Source organism: Fukomys damarensis, unplaced genomic scaffold (genome assembly GCF_012274545.1).
Source record: "Fukomys damarensis isolate Sample0158 unplaced genomic scaffold, DMR_v1.0_HiC HiC_scaffold_39, whole genome shotgun sequence".
NCBI lineage: Eukaryota > Metazoa > Chordata > Mammalia > Rodentia > Bathyergidae > Fukomys > Fukomys damarensis.
The window spans coordinates 106,501,081-106,519,372 of NW_022900951.1; the positions used below are offsets into that span (position 1 = coordinate 106,501,081).

Below are 18,292 nucleotides of genomic sequence, written 5' to 3' on the forward strand. Positions count from 1 at the left end.
AGACATTTATAGCTAAATGGATGCACCATAAGACCATACTCTTAAGTGAAATAAATCATACACACATATTTAAATACAGCATTGTTTCTCTGGTGTGAGACCTCAAAAGTGGAAATAACAACTAAAATGTATAATAGAAACTGGAAAATGGGAAGAAAATGTTCAAATGGGAAGGAGAGCATGGGAGAGGGGAGGTAGAAAGGAAAGAACTAGAAAAAAAAAGAAAATAGAAGAAAAAAATGAAAGCAAAGCTTTTGTACATAGGGAGGGGAAGGGGGATTGGGAAAAAAAGAGGTGGATGGATGTACCCTTACAGGTGCAAATTCTCTATGAGTGTTATTATGTATGCCTAAAATGTACCAATAAATGTTGTGCTATTTAAAGAACTGTGACTACCACAGAGGCTGACACAGGTCTTGGTTTGGCCATTGACAACAACGTGGCAGCCTCTGTTCCCAAGCTGCAATTGCCTTCCCCACTACACAACTCCAGTTGTAAGGAAGTATTTCCATATCTTCCTCTGAATCTACTTCCTTGTTCTCTCCAAATCAGAGCCTCAAAGCTCCTGCCTTTTTACTAGTATATGTTTGTGATGCATAATAATTACACTCGTCTTAGAGAATTGGTACCTACACATACTGCATCTTGATCATTTTGCTCTCCATCCCTGAACACCTTCCCCTTCCCCTTCCCCGGGTTCCCTTCCCATTTCCTCAGAATTTATTTCCTTGCTTCCTATCTTCTCTCTTTTATTTTTCTCTTTAAGTTGTTTAAATTTTGGGCCTGTCATATTAGAGAAACCATACCGTCTTTGGTATCTGATTTACTTCACTGAGTATTATGGTCTCAAGATCCATTTGTTTTCCTACCAATGACTCAAATTTAAACCTTTATGGCTGAGCAGTACTCCTTTGTTTATACTGTAAATATATCACATATACTTTATCCATTAATCTATTGATGGGCATATAGCCGGTTTTCATAATTTAACTATTGTGAATTTTAATGCTATAAACATAACTGTGCTTGTATCACTGTAATATGATATCTTTAATTCAGGAAGTTACCCAGGAGAGACAATACCTGGGTCAAATGGAATTTTTATTTTTAGAGTTTTTATTTTTCTCTGTTGGTACCAGGAATTGAACCCAAGACCTTTCACTTGTCAGGCAGGTGCTGTGCTGCTGAGGTACATCCCCAGCCTATACATTTAGTGTTTTGAAGAATCTCCATACTGATTTCTGTAGCATTTATATTAGTTTACATTTTTACAATATAGAAGGGCTCTTTTTTTCCCCACAACCTAGACAGCATTTGTTGTTTATCCAGTCCTTAATGATAGCCATTCTTTCTGGAGTAAGATGGAATCTCAATGTTGTTTTGATTGCCTTTCTTTAATGGCCAAAGACGCTGAGCACTTTTTCATGTACTTGTTGACCAGTGGCTCCGTCTTGCCATGCTGTTGCTCTCAGACCCTGGCTGCTTCTTGCAACTTTTTATTCTGGATGTGCCTTCCTCCTCAGCAGGGCCTCTTCTGTCTCTTACAGGTCTTTGTTGCATTCACTAACTCAAAAGTGATTGGCTGTCCTGGAGAGATTCTTCTATTTTTATTATTTATTTATTTATTATTCTACTGAGTGGTTTATTTATTTTTTTCTCTCATTGAGTTTATTGGTATATTTTAGGTATACAGTACAGTTACATTTGTCATTTGGATCTTGTACCTTTACATGACAGGTCTCGGTTCTCATTTTTTCCCCTTTTCCCTGCCCTCCCTTCACCCCCTCCTCCCCTCTGCATTTACAAATACTTTATTTCCATGTTTTCAATTTCTCCTATATTTTTCCCTTATTACCTTTCCCCTACCCTTCCCAATTTCACTACACCTTTAGCCCTTTTCTTCCTATTTCACATTGTCAATTATCTCATTAGGATCTTATGTACTATTATAGTTTTTCACACCAGAGAAACTATTTGGTATTTACACATGTGTGACTTATTTATCTCACTTAGGAGTATATCCTCAATGTGTATACATTTTCCTATGAATGAATCTAATTTCCCATTCTTTATGGCTGAGTAGTATTCCATTTTGATTCTTCTCTTTTTAAATTCACAATATTGAGATTTGTCTTCTTTCTACCCTGTTTGAGCTTTCTTCCCCAGGATAAGTTCTGAACTTGTATCAGATAGTGGCTATGAGACAGAACCTGTCTGGTCTTCCTCTGTAAAATGAAAATGGCTGTCTTATTCCAGCTCCCAAGGACTTGTCCTGCTGTGAAATTCTGTGCTCTTCAGCCAGGTGATTGGAAGTGACCTTAGATGTGTGTGTGTTTGGTGGGGGGGGAGGTTTGAGTGAACAGCATTTGGAAACTTGAGGTTCACCCAGCTTTGTGGAGTTTGAGAGAAGCTTTGCATTGTTTCTTGCGTTGGGCTCACACCAGTTTGATCAACTAGTTTATCTGTGGCCAAAGATGAATTCGTATTCCTACTCCACCTATGAGCATCTATGCACTTGGCTGGAGGGACTGCAAGCCATCATTAGACTGAGTAGTTGATCCAGTTGCATCTTCAGCTGTTTCCTTCTGGCCCCTTTTCAGGACCCCCAGATGCCATGAAAAGAGCTAGAAGGAGGGCCAGGGATTTAGCTCAGTGGTTATTCTGCCTGCCTCACAAGCACAAGGACCCAAGTTCAATCCCTGGTAACAAAAAAAAAAGAGCTAGAAGGCGAGGGTGCCAAGGTGCCCACTGCCCTGGTGGGCCAGGCCATCCTTGCCTTTGGGGGAGGCAGGCCTGCGTACCCACACACAGCCCCCCACTACTGAGGGGTGTGTCCTCCAGGATCCCTCTGGCTCTTGTGGGTCTGTTCTCTGCCCTCCCACTTTCTCCAAGCTAGTATTGGTAGCAAAACAGAGACTAAGGCCTTAATTGGGGGCTATCCACCCCAGGTGTGAGGGCAGGGTGTAGGAACTGGAGTTTTAACTAGTGCTTAGATCACTCCAGGGAAAACGAGGTCAATCTGAGAAGCCCCACTCTTATTCTCAAGCCCCCATGGGCCAGAGTGAACAGCAGCTGGTCCTAGTGGAGGTGGAAGCCTGAGACTGCTCATCTAGGCTAAGGGAACTTTAATCGGAGGGCTTCCCTGTGGCTGGGAGGCAAGGGTGTTCCAAGTAAGGAGATGCCCTGGCCTCCCACTCCATTGTACAGTGCAGTCTCTGGAGTCCTCTTTACATAGGAGAGCAGAGTGGGGATGAAGGTACGTGTCCCTGCTCTGAGGTGCACACTCTCAGCTCTCAGTCTGGGGCTGGCCAGATGCGCGGCAGAGTAGCAAAAGTGGGAGGTGGCCAAGATCGGTAAGAAGCTAGCCGGGCAATAACGGGACTAGTTGTCAGTGTTTCCATTTTCTTTTTAATAACATGCCTTGCACATCCAAAGGGGAGCTTTCTGACCTCTGGGGCACTGGTGGGGATGTCCAGGTGTCAGCAGCCTCACATAAAGCTCTGCTAGAGACAAGTTGCCTGCAGTTGGTCAGTTCTGTCGTTGCCAAGCAAGCCGGTTATTTCAAATCTTCCCTGGCTGCTGCCACTTGGCCAGGTGGAAGAAGAAGTGACCATTAATCTGGTCTTGGTCCTGTGTCCCCAAGGGCCCATGTAGCAGCTGGATAGAGGACGCTGGGTTGGTGCAGAGACCAATTGCCAGTTGCTGGAACTGTCGTCTGATCCTGGTAGCATGGGGGACGCCTGGCCAGGCTCAGGCTCTGGACTCTCAAGGATCCAGCAAGGACTGCTGTGTGAATCTAGGCGGGTGGGTGCATATGGAATGTCAGCTCGGTGCCCCCATCCTACTCCGTACTTTGAGCTTAAGTGGTCGCTCACTGATTCCTTTTTCTTTGCCTTAGGATCTTCAGGAAGTGGTCCAAAAGGAATTCCAGGAGCCACTCATGGGTGCTAAATAGGGAGCAGCAAGGAGCTGAGTGCCCTGCTGGGCTTTGATGCAATGTCAACTTTCTGTGATATCTTGAGATTCTGATGAGTTTTGCAAAGAAAGGAAAAGGAGAAGAGAGAGAGAAGAAAGAAGGAAATAGGAAGAGAGGGAGGAAGGAGAGAGAGTTGATGTGGAGATAAGGCAGCTTTGAGCTGGAGATTTCGGGCTGGAACGTGGCTTGCTGGAATTGGACATCTAAACTTTGATGTCATGGCTGGATTTGCGATTTAAAACTAATGCTAGAGCAATCATTTGATTTATCCAGTCAAAATCAAGGCAGTGTAATCGTGAACCATCTTTTGACCCTTATGTTTATTAGACATTTAGGAATTTGACATTTTATATAAAAACATTAATTTTCTCTCAAATCCCTTTCCATTGTTCCCGTGATGTGGTTGTTTATAGTTTATGATACTGGAAAGATGTCAGTTATAAGAGAGCTACTTCAGAACTAGTTTCTAGCCCTTAAATCTCTGCACATTTACATTAAGATCACTTTGTAAATTTTTTTGATATGGTGGATAATTTAATGATTTAAAAATATGGGCTGAGGGCCAGAGATTTAGCTCAGTGGTGCCACCACCTGCCTCAAAAGCTCAAGGTCCAAAATTCAATCCCGGTACAAAAAAACAAAAAAAGGGTGAGCCTGGTATGGTGATGCAAGCCTGTAATCCAGGCACTTGACAAGCTGAGGTGGAGGGTCACAAATTGGTGCCCGGCGTGGGCAATTTAGAACTTGGTAAGAATCTGTCTCAAATAAAGATAAGAATAAAAATAAAAATAATAAGGTCCAGGGATGTAGCTCAGTGTGAAGGCCCTAGGTGCAATCCCCACTACCCCTGTACCCCCCCAACACACACACAGATGAAAGCAAAAGCTCACTGTCCTTTATGTATTTATTCATTCATTTTTTGCAGTGTCCAGGATTGAACCCAAGGCTTCCCACAAGCACTCTCTTCACTGAGTTGCATTCGCAGTGCATCCTGTTTTTACAATGGGTTGAATTTTCTTTTTGTAAAATAACTTTTTTTTTCCCAGTACTAGGGATCAAACTCAGGACCTTGCACTTGCGAGGCAGGCACGGCACTACTGAGCTAAATTCCTGGGCCTTAAAATAACTTTTTATTTTTATTTATTTTTTATTGAGTTTATTGGTACATTCTAGGTATACAGTACAATTACATTCATTATTAGGATCTTGTACCTTTACATGACAGGTCTTGGTTCTCATTTTTTCCCCTTGTCCCTGCCCTCCCTTCACCCCCTCCTCCCCTCCCCATTTACAAACACTTTATTTCCATTTTTTCATTTTCTCATATTTTTTCTTTTCCCTTCTAACCTTTCCCCTACCCTTCCCACTTTCCCTACACCTTTAGCCCTTTTCTTCCTATTTCACATTGTCAATTATCTCATTAGGATCTTATGTACTGTTATAGTTTTTCATACCAGAGAAACTGTTCAGTATTTACATATGTGTGACTTATTTCACTTAGGAGTATATCCTCAATATGTATCCATTTTCCTATGAATGAATCTAATTTCTCATTAAAATAACTTTTAAAAGCTCATAATTTTTATAAACATTTCAGAAACAGAGTCCGCTTTTAAAATGTCATGAGGAAGATGTGAGAATTAGTGTTTAGCACACTACCTGGAATTTATTAAGAATTCTGTAAGTGCTTATTTCCTTTTTACTTGTTCCTCAAAATGTTACAACTTGCTTTTTACCTAAAAGGATGTTAAATACTCTTTAAAATTTTGGATGCTCTTTGAACAGCACCTGTTTTTAATTTCCATGTCTTGAACCCCGGGAATGATAAACTTGCCCTCTAATATTTAACTATGTTATCATTTTTTAAATGCTAAACAAGAGGTTCTGCAAGTCAGGAAAACTAAACTCTTTAAAAATTGAAATCATTGTAAAAGTTCAATGCATCAAAAATTTTTAGTCGCCCCTTGCTATTTTAAGAACTCTTTTCATGATTGCTAACTGTTATCCTGCCTTCTATAATGTCTGATATATGAGCTCACTGGCTCATTCTGCTGTGTATGCTTTCAATACAAATGGAATTTTAATCTCTTGGACATTTGATTAAATCTGTTTAATGGATTCCATTTCTTTACTTTGTTGGGCATTCATGGTTTCCATCATTATCCTAAGCACCTCTATTTTTTTGTATCTGTATTTGCTCTAGAGGCAGTAACCATGTCTTTCATTACAGTCACCATCTCTAAGTTATATGAGAAACTATTTCTAAATTGATTTTTTTTGCTTGTTTTTTTGTTTTGGGTACTGGGGATCAAACTCGGGACTTGCACTTGCGAGGCAGGTAGCAGAACCACTGTGCTAAATCCCCAGTCCTATGAATTGATTTTTTTCTAAAGCCTCATTCATTTGCTTTGTTATTTCTGCTGTTACCGCTTCAGAGTGTCCAGGTAGGTAGGTTTCTAATTGATCCACCTCATTGCCTGCTGTCTTTGCCTTTGATGAACTAGAAGTTACACCTTGCTTAAGTATCTTCTCATTTTTCTATATATTTATTTTCAAAAAAATTTTTAGGATTTGGAAATTTCTTGGAGAACATTTAGGCAACCTAGGTTCTCGCAGATTGTTAGAAGAGAAGATGCTTCAGTTTTTTTTGTTTTTTTTTGAAACAGGGTGTCACTATGAGACTGACCTTGAACTCACTATGTAGCCCAGGCTGGTCTCAAACTCACAGCAATCCTCCTGTCTCAGCCTCCCAAGTGCTGGGATTAAGGCCGTGCACCACCACGCCCAGCAATGCTTGAGTTTCTAAAATCTTTGACAGGGGCAGGATATTTGCCTCACGTCCTAATTACTTTACTCATTGCTGAGACAAAATACCTGACATCCAAAGTTAAAGGTGGAAAGGTTTATTTCGCTTGCAGTTGCAGAGGTTTCAGTCCATAAATGTCTGGCTTCAAGGCAGGGTGGCACATGGCAGTTCATGGCTGTAGAAGACAGCAAAAACAACAAGGGAACCAACCAGCGACCATAGCAGCGTCTTTTTGCCCCTTTTATACTCTATCTAGGCTACTGGGATTAGGTTGGTGTCAAACTAACCAGTGGACCGATTTAGTAATTACACTCCCTTAATCCCAGCATCACACACACGTGAAAAAAGAAGCACTGCCTCTTTTTCATGAGGCTTTGGGGGAACATCTATATACAATCTATAACACTTTATATGATAGTTATGAAATTTAAATGAGCTTTTGTATGTTAGTTCCTTCTGTGACATACTTTTGTTTTCTTTTATTCTAACATCTTTATTGTGAAAACAATAATCGTGAAGTAATTTCCCAACCTGTATTCTTAGCTAATTGAGATGCTGAGACAGGAGGATCACTTGAGCCCAGGAATTGGAGACCAGCCTGGGCAACCTTATCTCCCAATGAATGAATGAATGAATGATTTATTTAACATATTAAATTAATACTTAAACTTATATGTCCAGTGCTATAATTTTTTTTTTTTTTGGTACCGGGGATTGAACTTGGGTCCTTGCACTTCCAAGGCAGGCCACCGAACCCCTGAGCTAAATCCCCGACCCAGCAGTAATTATTTTAAGGTAGCTATTGTGTCACAATATGCTTTTTTTTGCATAGTGTACAGTATATACTTGGTGCTTAATGTACACAATTATTTAGTGTTTATGCAATAACATACTAGCTATCCTGAATGAGAAATCTTCTCTGTCATGGTGATATGAGTATATCTTACGGTATCTACTTCCCGGAGTCATTGTGAAAATATCATCTCCCACCTACCTGACTTCCTCCCTTAATCATTCCTTTCTTCCCAAAGTAGAGTCCTTTACTTTCAGATATTTATAGTCTTGTTGTTGAGATGTTCTCTTAGAAATCATGTCACCCATTTTATTCATAAAACATTTACTAAAAATCCAACATATTCTAATCACTGGCACTAATTGGGCAAAACCAAAAGGACCAGACCACACCCTTGAAGCAGAAGAAGTGGTCAGTCTCATGGAGAGACACAGCTTATTGTAGTAAAAAGTAAGTCCTATAATACAGATGGGCCAGAAAATAGTGAAAGCTCAGAAATAAAAGCACTATTTGCTTCTGAAAACTTTAAGGTATAGTTCATACTAATAAAAATGATAATCTGTTGTGTAATATGAGAAGTTGGTTTATGTCTTAAAATATCTCCCATTACAGGAATGGTCTTGGTCAAGTAAATTACATTCTCTAGGTGTTCGATTTCTCATATTTAAAGCAAATGTTGGAACAAGATCATGGTATCCAAAATGTTTCATGTAATATCACTAATGTCTATCTCTGTTGTTAAATATATTTGTATATAGTGTTACTAGGTTAAGCAAAGTTAAACAGATTCTTTAAATTGCCCTGCCATCTCAGTCAAAAATAGCCACAATTCTAAACTCTCTATTCTCTTCCGTTAATCTATGCATCTATATTTCTGGTAATACTACCCTATCTTGAAAAGTATAACTTTATAAATAAATCTTGAAATCAAGTTTAGTGTAGGTCTTTTAACTTTTATTCTTTCTCAAAATTGTTTGTGTATTATAGACTCTTTTGCAAGAAATTTAGAGTCAGCTTTCAGTTTTTATAAGAAAGCTTCCTAAGTTAGTTGGTGTTATGTTAATCCTACTGATCATTTTGAGAAGAACTGACATTTTCATCTTACTGAGGTTTCCAAACCATTAGTATAGCATTTCGATTTTTATTTTCTCTTAGTAATTCTTTGTAATTTTTAGTATACAAATGTTGTTCATTTTTCATCAAATTTATCACAAAATATTTTATATTTTATGCGGTTTTAAATACTTGAAATTTTAAAAATCCAACTATTCATGACTAATATATTAAAAATACAATTGATTAAGCTGGGCTTTGTGGCACACACCTGTAATCCCAGCACGTGGGAGGCTGAGGCAGGAGGATTGCTGCCAGTTCGAGACCAGCCTGGGCTGCACAGTGAGTTCCAGGGCAGTCTGAACTACATAATGAGACCCTGTCTCAAAAAAAAATTGATTTCTGTCTATTGACTCTATATATTGTAACCTTACTAAACTCACTTATTAGTTGTATCTTTGGTTGTACAGTGTAGAAGTTTTTCTATTTGGACAACATGTTGTTCATGAGTAATGGGGGCTTAAGGTCTTCTTTCACAATCTGGATGCCTGTTTTTCTTGCCTAATTTCACTGGCTAGCATTTCTTCTCTTCAGTGTAATGTTGCTGAATAAATATGAGTGGTTACCAGTGGATAGTCTTACCTTGTTCCTGATGTTAGGGGGAAAGCATTCAGTCTCTCATTAATGAGTGTGATGTGAGCTGTAGGCCTTTTGAAGTAATCCACCTTGTGGAAGATGTCTTCTATTCCTCATTTGTTAAGTGATTTCATCAAGTATGGATGATGCATTTCGTCAAATGTTTTTATCTGTGTTTTTAAAGATGGTTGTAGGGGTTTTTGTTGTTATTTTTTTAGTACCGGCGATTGAACTGCGAGGCAGGTGGTGGAACCACTATGCTGGCCTCTAAAGAATTTTTCTTTATTTTGTTAATATGGTGAATCAGAGTGACAGATTTTGATTTAAACCTACTTTATATTTACTCAAAACCCTTGTAGTTATGATAAATTACCTTTATTTATTATGTATGGTTCAATTCAATTGGTTGAAATTTTTTTTCCTTTTTATTGAGGTAATTGGTACAATCTAGGTATATAATACAATTACATTCATCATTGGGATTCTGTACCTTTACATAATAGGTGTTGATTCTCATTTTTCCCCTTGTCCCTGCCCTCCCTTCACCCCCTCCTCCCCTCCCCATTTACAAACACTTTATTTCCATTTTTTCAGTTTCTCATATTTTTTCCTCTCCCTTATTACCTTTCCCCCACCCTTCCCACTTTCCTTACACTTTTACCCTTTACTTCCTATTTCACATTATTAATTATCTCATTAGGATCCTGTGTACTATTATAGTTTTTCACACCAAAGAAACTATTCGGTATTTCAGTTAAAGAAATCTCTGTATGAACATTAAAAATAGGGAATCCTAAAATAAAACTAAAAAGGAAAGTAAAAGAGAAAAGGCAATGATGTAACATCAACATAATCCTTAATTCTGGAGCTGAAAATGGTCCCTGAACATATTTAAATTGCTTCTCGCTCTTATAGTCTTATAAATTGGTTGAAATTTTGTTAAGTTTTAAATTTAATTTCTTCAGGGGCATTGGTCTTTAGTTTTCTTTGTGATATCTCTGTCTGATTTTGATATCAGGGTAATGCTTGCTTATGGGATGAGTTGTGAAGTATTCTCCTTTATTTTCTGAAACAGTTTCTACAGAATTATAATTATTTCTTCCTTAAATGCAGTAAAGTCTAGGCCCAAATTTTCTGTGTGAGAATTACAAATTAGTTTTTGTATATTTATGAGACTATCTCTGTTATTAATTTCCTCTTGAATGAGCTTTGCCATTTTATGTGTTTATTTATTTATTTTCAGTACCAGAAATTGAACTCAAGACCTTGCATTTGCCAGGCAAGTGTGGAGCCACTGAGCTAAATCCAGCCCTATGTTTTTAGAAATTAGTTCATTTTTCCATTGTACTGAATTCTGGCATAAAGTTGTTGACATTATTTCCTTATTTTAACCTCTGCACTAGTTATCTACTTCTGCAACAAATTGCTCTACGTTTAGTGGCTTATAGCAACACATATTTATTATCTCACAGATTCTGCAGGTTAGAAATTTGGACACAGCCTATGTGGTTTCTCTGTTCAGGATCTCTCACGAGGCTGTTATCAGTGTTACCATGACTAGAATTTCATGTGAAGACTTATATGGGCAAGAACCTATTTCTTAGTCTATTTAGTTGTTGGCAGGACTCAGTTTCTTGTATGTTATTGGACTGAAGACCTTATTTACTAAAGGCTGTTGGGCAGAAGTTGTCCTCAGTTACCTGCCACACTGTCCTCTCCAATATGGTAGCTTGTTTCATTAAATCCAGCAACAGAGACACTGAAGCAAGATGGTTGTCATTAGCCTAATCACAGATGTGATATTTCACTCCCTTTTCTGTACTTCATTGGTTAAAAGCAAGTCACTGGGTCACCCTAAACTCAAAGGGAAGGGCACCAATACCAGGAGACTGGGATCATTAGGGACCGTCTTAGATTCTACCTGTCACAATATCTGTAGCATTTATAATTAAGCTCCTCATCTTATTCCTGATATTAGTTAATTGTGTCTTTATCCCCCCCCCGATCAATTTGACTGTGGGTTTATTTATTTTGTTTACATTCTTGAAGAGCCACCTTTTCTCTTAGTGCTTTTGTTTTCAGTGTATTTGGTTTCAATGTGTTTTGAATCCAGACATGGAAGGTCAAATATTATATGATTTATTTATATGAGGTACTTAGAATAGGCATATTCATACACACTGAAAGTAGAATAGTGGTTACCAGAGACTGGAAGGGGAAAAAGGGAAGTGATTATTTAGTGGGTTTCAATTTGAGGTGATGAAAAAGTTCTGGAAATTAATAGAGGTGATGGCTGCAAACGTTGTGAATATACATTACTTAATGTAACTTAATTGTACATTTAAAATGACTTTAAAATAGTAAACTTTATGCAATGTATATTTTACCACAAAACAACCATGACCACAAAATATAAGGAGCCAGAATTAGCCTCTGTCTCATAGAGTGCTGGACTTAAATGAAATAATTTGATTGAAGTGTTTGGTACAGTGCTGGGCTCTTATAGAAAATTTAAGAAAGCTGGGGATTTAGCTTAGTGGTGGGCCACCTGCTTTGAAAGTGTGAGGTCCTGAGTTCAATCCCGGTGCCAAAAAGAAAGAAAAAGAAAAGAAAATTTAAGAAAGAAAAGATAAATGCTTTTCTAAGAATTTAGAAGTATTTACAGATGGATTAATCTTCCTTGGGGATGGGATAATGAGTTGCTACTGGAAGTGTTTACGAGGAGGCAGAACAGTTTCATGTGCAAAAAACCAAAAAAACCCTCCTATGCATAGTGTAAAAATGCAAATTTGGATTTAAATCGGTCCTGGTTGGCGCCTGAGAATATGCATTTCTAACAAGCACCAGTGGATGCTGCTGCTTCCAGTGGGTCACATTTGAGTAGTAGGGAGATAATTCTTTGGGGGACATGCTAGAGAAGTCATGCGATAATTCACTGGGTAGAATCAGATCATATGTTTTTCTTTATTTGGTTTTTTTAAACAAGGTCTTGCTATGTACAAATGGCCTTGCTGGGCATGGTGGTGCACGCCTATAATCCCCAGCACTAGGGAGGTTGAGGCAGGAGGATCTGTTGAGACCAGCCTGGGCTGCATAGTGAGTTCAACTACATAGTGAGACCCTGTCTCAAAAAACGAAACAAAACAAAAGAATGGTAGAGCTGGGGATTTAGCTCAGTGGTTCTGGTGCCTGCCTCAGAAGCAGTTCGATCCCTCGTACCAACAAAAAAAAGAAAGAAAGAAAAAAAAAAGAATGGTAGATTTAGGGCGGAGATTTGCTCAATGGTGCCGCTGCCTGCCTGGCAAGTGCAAGGTCCTGAGTTTGATCCCCAGTACCAAAAAAAAGAAAAGGTAGTTTCAGGTAATTTACATTTTCTTCTTTCCATCTTTGCGTATACTTTGTTTTATGATTATGCCTTTTTAATAGCCGGAAAAGAGAGGCCTATTATAATTTTGAAAATTAGGTATAATCTTCATCATAGAAAGTAATAGTCCTACTCTTCTCTATGATAATTAAACCCCATCTGAGACTCTCACTCTTCCACCTGGGAGAAGCAAGTGGCCATGTTGTGAGCTGCCTACGGAGAGGGCCACTCTGCAGGAAACTGGGGGCAGCTTCAGGAGCTGAGAGTGGCCCTCTGGCCTGCAGCCAGCAAGAAACTAAAGCCTTCAGTGTTACAGCTGCAAGGAATTAAATTCTTCAGCAATTTGAGTGAGTTTGGAAGCAGATTTTTCCCCAGGCAAGGCTCAAGATAAAAACAATCTGGTTGACACTTTGATTTGCAGCCTTGTGAGGCCCCAGAGCACAGTGAAGTAATGACTGGACTCTTGACCTACAAAAACTCTGAGACAGTAGATGTGTCATTCTAAGTTGTTGAATCTGTGACAGTTTTTAAACAAAGCAGTAGAAATATAATATGCACTTTTATCAGCAATGCATGAGAATTTGAGATGCTTCACTTCCCTCACAACCCGTTGTATTGTTAATCCTTTTCACTCTGGTGGTGCTGGATACATATGATTTTTATTTTCTTGATTACTAATAATGAACACTTTTTCATATTGGTCATTTGGATATAATCTTTTATAAACTGTCTTTTACTTGATCTTAGCCAAAAGGCCAAGAAGCAATTAAACTGCCTTTCAGATATTTCTCCTATTACAAAATTGAGTTGCCTATCTTATTGTTATTGAGATCTAGGAGTTCATTATATATACTGGATATATGATTTTATAGGGTACATAGATTAAAAAATCTTTTCTCTCTGTCTGAAGCTTGCCCTTTCACTCTTTAATAATGTCTTTTAATGAAAAAATTCTAAATTTTCAAGTGAAAAACAGTTTCGGTTTAGCATCTTGTCCTGGACTTGGCATAGAGCCCCTAATCCCACAATTTGGCTTTGAAGGAGATTAGAATATTCTACTCCAAAATATGGCACTTTGATGAAAGCATTATTATCATTATTATTATTGCCTTTTTTTTGTATCAAGGATCAAACTCAGGACCTCACGCTTGCCAAGCAGGCACTGTGACGCTGACCTACATCCTTGGCCCAGTGCAAGTATTATTTTGAGTTAAATACAATTGGGTATCAATAGAAGCAGAAAGTTCCCTACTCTTCTCTTGCATGTTTAAGAAAATGACAGGGCATAAATTTCTCTTTGAGGAAGCCCTCCCTCCTCATACCAGGAAAAAGAGAGCAACTCTTACCATGGAAGATGGGGAGTGGACATGACAATAAATTTGCATAAACATTTCATACTTAAATGGCCCTTATCTTCCATTAGCTCCTCCCCGTATATTTCCCCTTCACTTCCTCACAATTTTTCATTCCTTGAAGCTGAAAACCTCTTTTCTTTCTTAAAAGGGTATTATGATTTGGATCTAAAAGGTCATGTGTTGAGGGCTTGGTCCCCAATGCAGTTTGTTCAAAGGTGGGGTCTTTGGGAAGTGATTGAATCATGAGGGCTCTGACCTCACGAATGGATGAATCCATTTATAGATTCAAAACTTAGTGGGTTTTGTTATAAAAGTGAGTGCTCTCTTTGCTTCCTGGACAGCATGAGGTAAGCAGCTTTCCTCTGCCATGTGCTTCTGCTGTGATACACTGCTTCACTACAGGCCTAAAAACAAGAGACCATTGACTGAAACCTCTGAAATTATGAGCCAAAATAAATGTTTCCTCCCTGTGAGTTGTTTTTGTCAGCTATTTTGTTACAGTGATAGACGTCTAACAGAAATGGTATTTAATCCCTTGATTCTATCCACTTCTTTGAGTTTCACTTTGCTATGAATGCCTGTACATGTAAATATAAGTGAAAATTGTGCCTTTTCTCCTGTTGATCTGTTCTTATCCAAAGTGTGAGTCACAGGTACTCTCCCCTTTAGCCATAGGCCCTAAGATGGTTAGAGAGAAAGTTTTTGCCCCCTGACATCTGGGAGCAGGGTAACTAAGATGGTGGGAGGTCTGGAAAATATATACTATGAAGACACGTTAAGGGGATAGCAAGGCTGTGGAAGAAAACATTGTTGGGATGGATGATATATGGAAGGACTATTAAGGGGAGAAAAGAAAAGAAGGCAATTAATATTTACTAAGTATATGCTAAGCTCTTTACTCTGCCAGAAGTTTTAGAATATTTAATCTTCAGATAAGGAAACTGACAGTGCGAAAAAATAAGCATTTTATAGAAAGTCACATGGCTAGAAAGTGAAGAAATTTTGGCTTCAAATATGTTTTCTGGCAATTTCACCGCTAAGTATACATAAATCCAAGAACATAACACTGGTAATCAAGTGCTTGTATATTCCTTATTTAATGACCAATCTGGTTTATTTTTTTATTTATTTTTGGTTTTTTGAGATAGAGTCTTACTATGTAGTTCAGGCTGGTCTTGAACTCACTATGTAGCTCAAGCTGGTCTTGAACTCATGGCAATCATCCTGCCTCAGCCTCCCAAGGGGTGGGTTTATAGACATGCGACACCACACCTGGCTGATCTACCTGCTTAACAACTGTTTCAACTTATGATACTTTTCTTTGTGTACAGGCCAGTATGTCTTGTTTATAGAGCCTTCATGTCTTTCTTTGTATAACTTGTTTATAGCTATAATTTTTACTGATTATGCTGTACAGTATAGTACTGTAGCTTTATGTTCTGTTATACATTACAGTACTGCATTTAAGAGTTATGCAAATAAAAGCAAATTCATCAAGTTGCAGTTTTCTTGGACCATTTCTTTGTTCTGAATACTGTAATGTACTTATGATATACAATTCCTCACTTGGTGACCAAGTCATTTAATGACCTAGTCACAGGTATGGAGCTCAGTCATTAAACAAGGAATGTCTGAATTCATAGCAGAACTATTCACAAGAACCTAAAATTGGAAATAACCCAGATGTTTATCAGTGGGTGAACGGATGAAGAAATTGTGCTGTGTAAATGCAATGAGATGTTATTTAGCCATAAAAAGTAATGAAGTACTGACACTTGCTACAATTTAGATGAACCTCAAATACATACTAAATAAGAGAAGCCAGACACAAAAGTTTGCATGCTGTATGATTCCATTTGTATGAGACTTTCAGAACAGGTAAATCCATAGACAGAAAGCAGATTGGTAGTTGCCAGCAGTTCAGGGGAGGGAGGAATAGGGAGCAGTTGCTTAATAGACATGGGGTTGGAAAATCTTGAATGGTGAAAATGGTGGCAAATGTTGTCAAGTAAATTGTCCACTTTAAAATGGTTAACTTTATGTCATGTCAAGTTCACCTTAATTAAAGAAAAAGTCGTTCTTCCTCCAAGTACAGTGTTCTTTTCATTTAAACCAGTTGTCATTCTGGGATTAGTAGAAGGCATACTTTGGTTCAATATACATTAGAACTTTCTAACAGAGTTGTCTAACAGTACAGTGAGCTGACTTGTGCTGTATACCTATACTAGAAGTATTCTAACAAAGACTAAAAAACTGTCTATAATAAATATTATGGAATGAACTTCTAAGTTTCTTTTCAGTGATTAGATTTGATTCTATTCTCTTGAGTAGTTTGTATTTGAGAGGGATCAGAATTCAAGCTTAATACAAGACTGAGTATGTTTTAGTCAAACACTTGTCTTTGTGGTAGAGACTACAAATGATACTGGAGAATTTATAAGGAAAATGACCAACTTTGGGAGGATAAGTTTTTTTCTTTTACATAATAGATTTGGAAAATGTTGAAAGTGAACTCTAAGAAAGCAACCAAACCGAAAATATCTTATGTGGTATATGTTTATAATGTTGCTTCCACAAATGCTACTTTTATTAATTTATTATAGAACTTTTTAAAATCAGCCATTTCAAAACAAAGCTCATTTGAACAAAGTTTACCTAGGTGGAGCTGGGCATGGTGGCACATGCCTGTAATCCCAGCACTTGGGAGGCTGAGGCAGGAGGATCGCTGTGAGACCAGCCTGGGCTACACAATGAGTTCTAGGTCAATCACAACTACATAGTGAGACCCTTTCTCAAAAAAACAAAACAAAACAAAGTTTACCTAGGTGGTCATGGGATCAGCTGGTGGTGGCAGTGGTTGAGAGGGCAAAAGCTGTCCTGTAGAAAACCTAAGAGTGATTTGCTTATGGGGAATAAGTAGAGGCCACAGCTACACATACCATTCATTTTATTGGAGAAGGCATATTCCTTCCAAGTAAGAATTTTTAAGCTATAACTCCGCTTGTTTGGCTTCAAGGGACCACTCTCCTGAGATCTAAATGTGAAAAAAGTTCACATTTTGGGATGCATTTACATGATTCTTATATTATTTCTATTTTAAGTAAGGAAGTTTCTGAAGTTAACAGAGGCATTGCTATATTAAAGTGGAGAGCCTGGGTTCTGACGACATACCTGAGTTTATTTTATTTTTTATTTGAGACAGAGTCTTGCCATATAGTCCATGCTGCCTTGGAACTCCTGCCTCAGCCTCCCGAGTGCTAAGATTCTGGGCATGCACCACCACTCCTGTCTCAGATTTGAGCTTAAATCTCAGTTCTGTCACTTATCAAGTTATTCTTAATTTTTTATGACCTTAGTTTTTAATCTGTCAAAAGGGGAAAATAATGGTACCTGTTCTTGTGAGCATGAAAAGCTCTTGATATCACCCTTGGTACATGACAAATACCCCATAATGTCAGTTATTATTATGGTCTTGCCTGAAGAAATTTGTAAAAGAAAAATATTTGAAAGATGTGAACTAAAATGAGAAAGATACTATAGGGACAAAGAAACTCTAAACATCTGCTCATTGGTCAACTTCCTTACTCTGACTTCCAGGCGTAATACAAACAATAAACATATTATTGTTCACAATCGCCTGAGAGAAGCCTTCACGTGAGGCTTAAAATTCCCGTGTAGTAGCCTGGTGTGGTGGCGCACGCCTGTAATCCCAGCACTTGGGAGGCTGAGGCAGGAGAATTGCCAGGAGTTCCAGGCCAGCTTGGATCACATAGTGAGCTCAAGGCCAGCCTGAACTACATAGCGATATATTAAATAATAAACAAACAAATAAATAAAATCGGGTGTAGCTCTTTGGATAGCAGTCTCACTTGGGTGGCTTGGCGGTTACCATTTCCAGCTATTCTGCCCACGAGAGCCAGAAGCCAGGCACCAGGCTCTCATTTTGTCGCACGTTGTGAGGTGTGGATTAACTGAGCCCCACTATCACCTCTCTTCTTTGTTTTAACTTTCTATGGTCCTATTTTCTGTTTCCAATTTCCTCTGAATTTTCTGCGTAAACCATGAGCTTCGAGTACAGGACCTGTGGATAAGTTTTCAGTCACTAACGTCTGACGTCGAAGAGGTGCTGAGGTTTACGTATGAGATCCTGATTTCCTTTCTGAGCCCAGGAGCCTTGCTAAATTAGGTTCAGCCTCTATTCTTTTTCTCACTTTTGTTTTAAACCTTTTGTCCCGCCTTCCTTTGCAGTCTCTTGTTTCGTACTCCGTGCACGCAGACGCCCTCCATTCGTGCCCCCTCCTCTCCCCCC

The 18,292-nt window shown here is 38.6% G+C and overlaps 1 protein-coding gene across 1 annotated transcript in view; it reads left to right on the forward strand.

Annotated features, from left to right (window-relative positions):
• Positions 1–18,292, forward strand: part of Slc25a14 (solute carrier family 25 member 14) — a 115,712-nt gene that overhangs the window by 62,994 nt on the left and 34,426 nt on the right. The gene's annotated exons all lie outside the window — the stretch shown is intronic.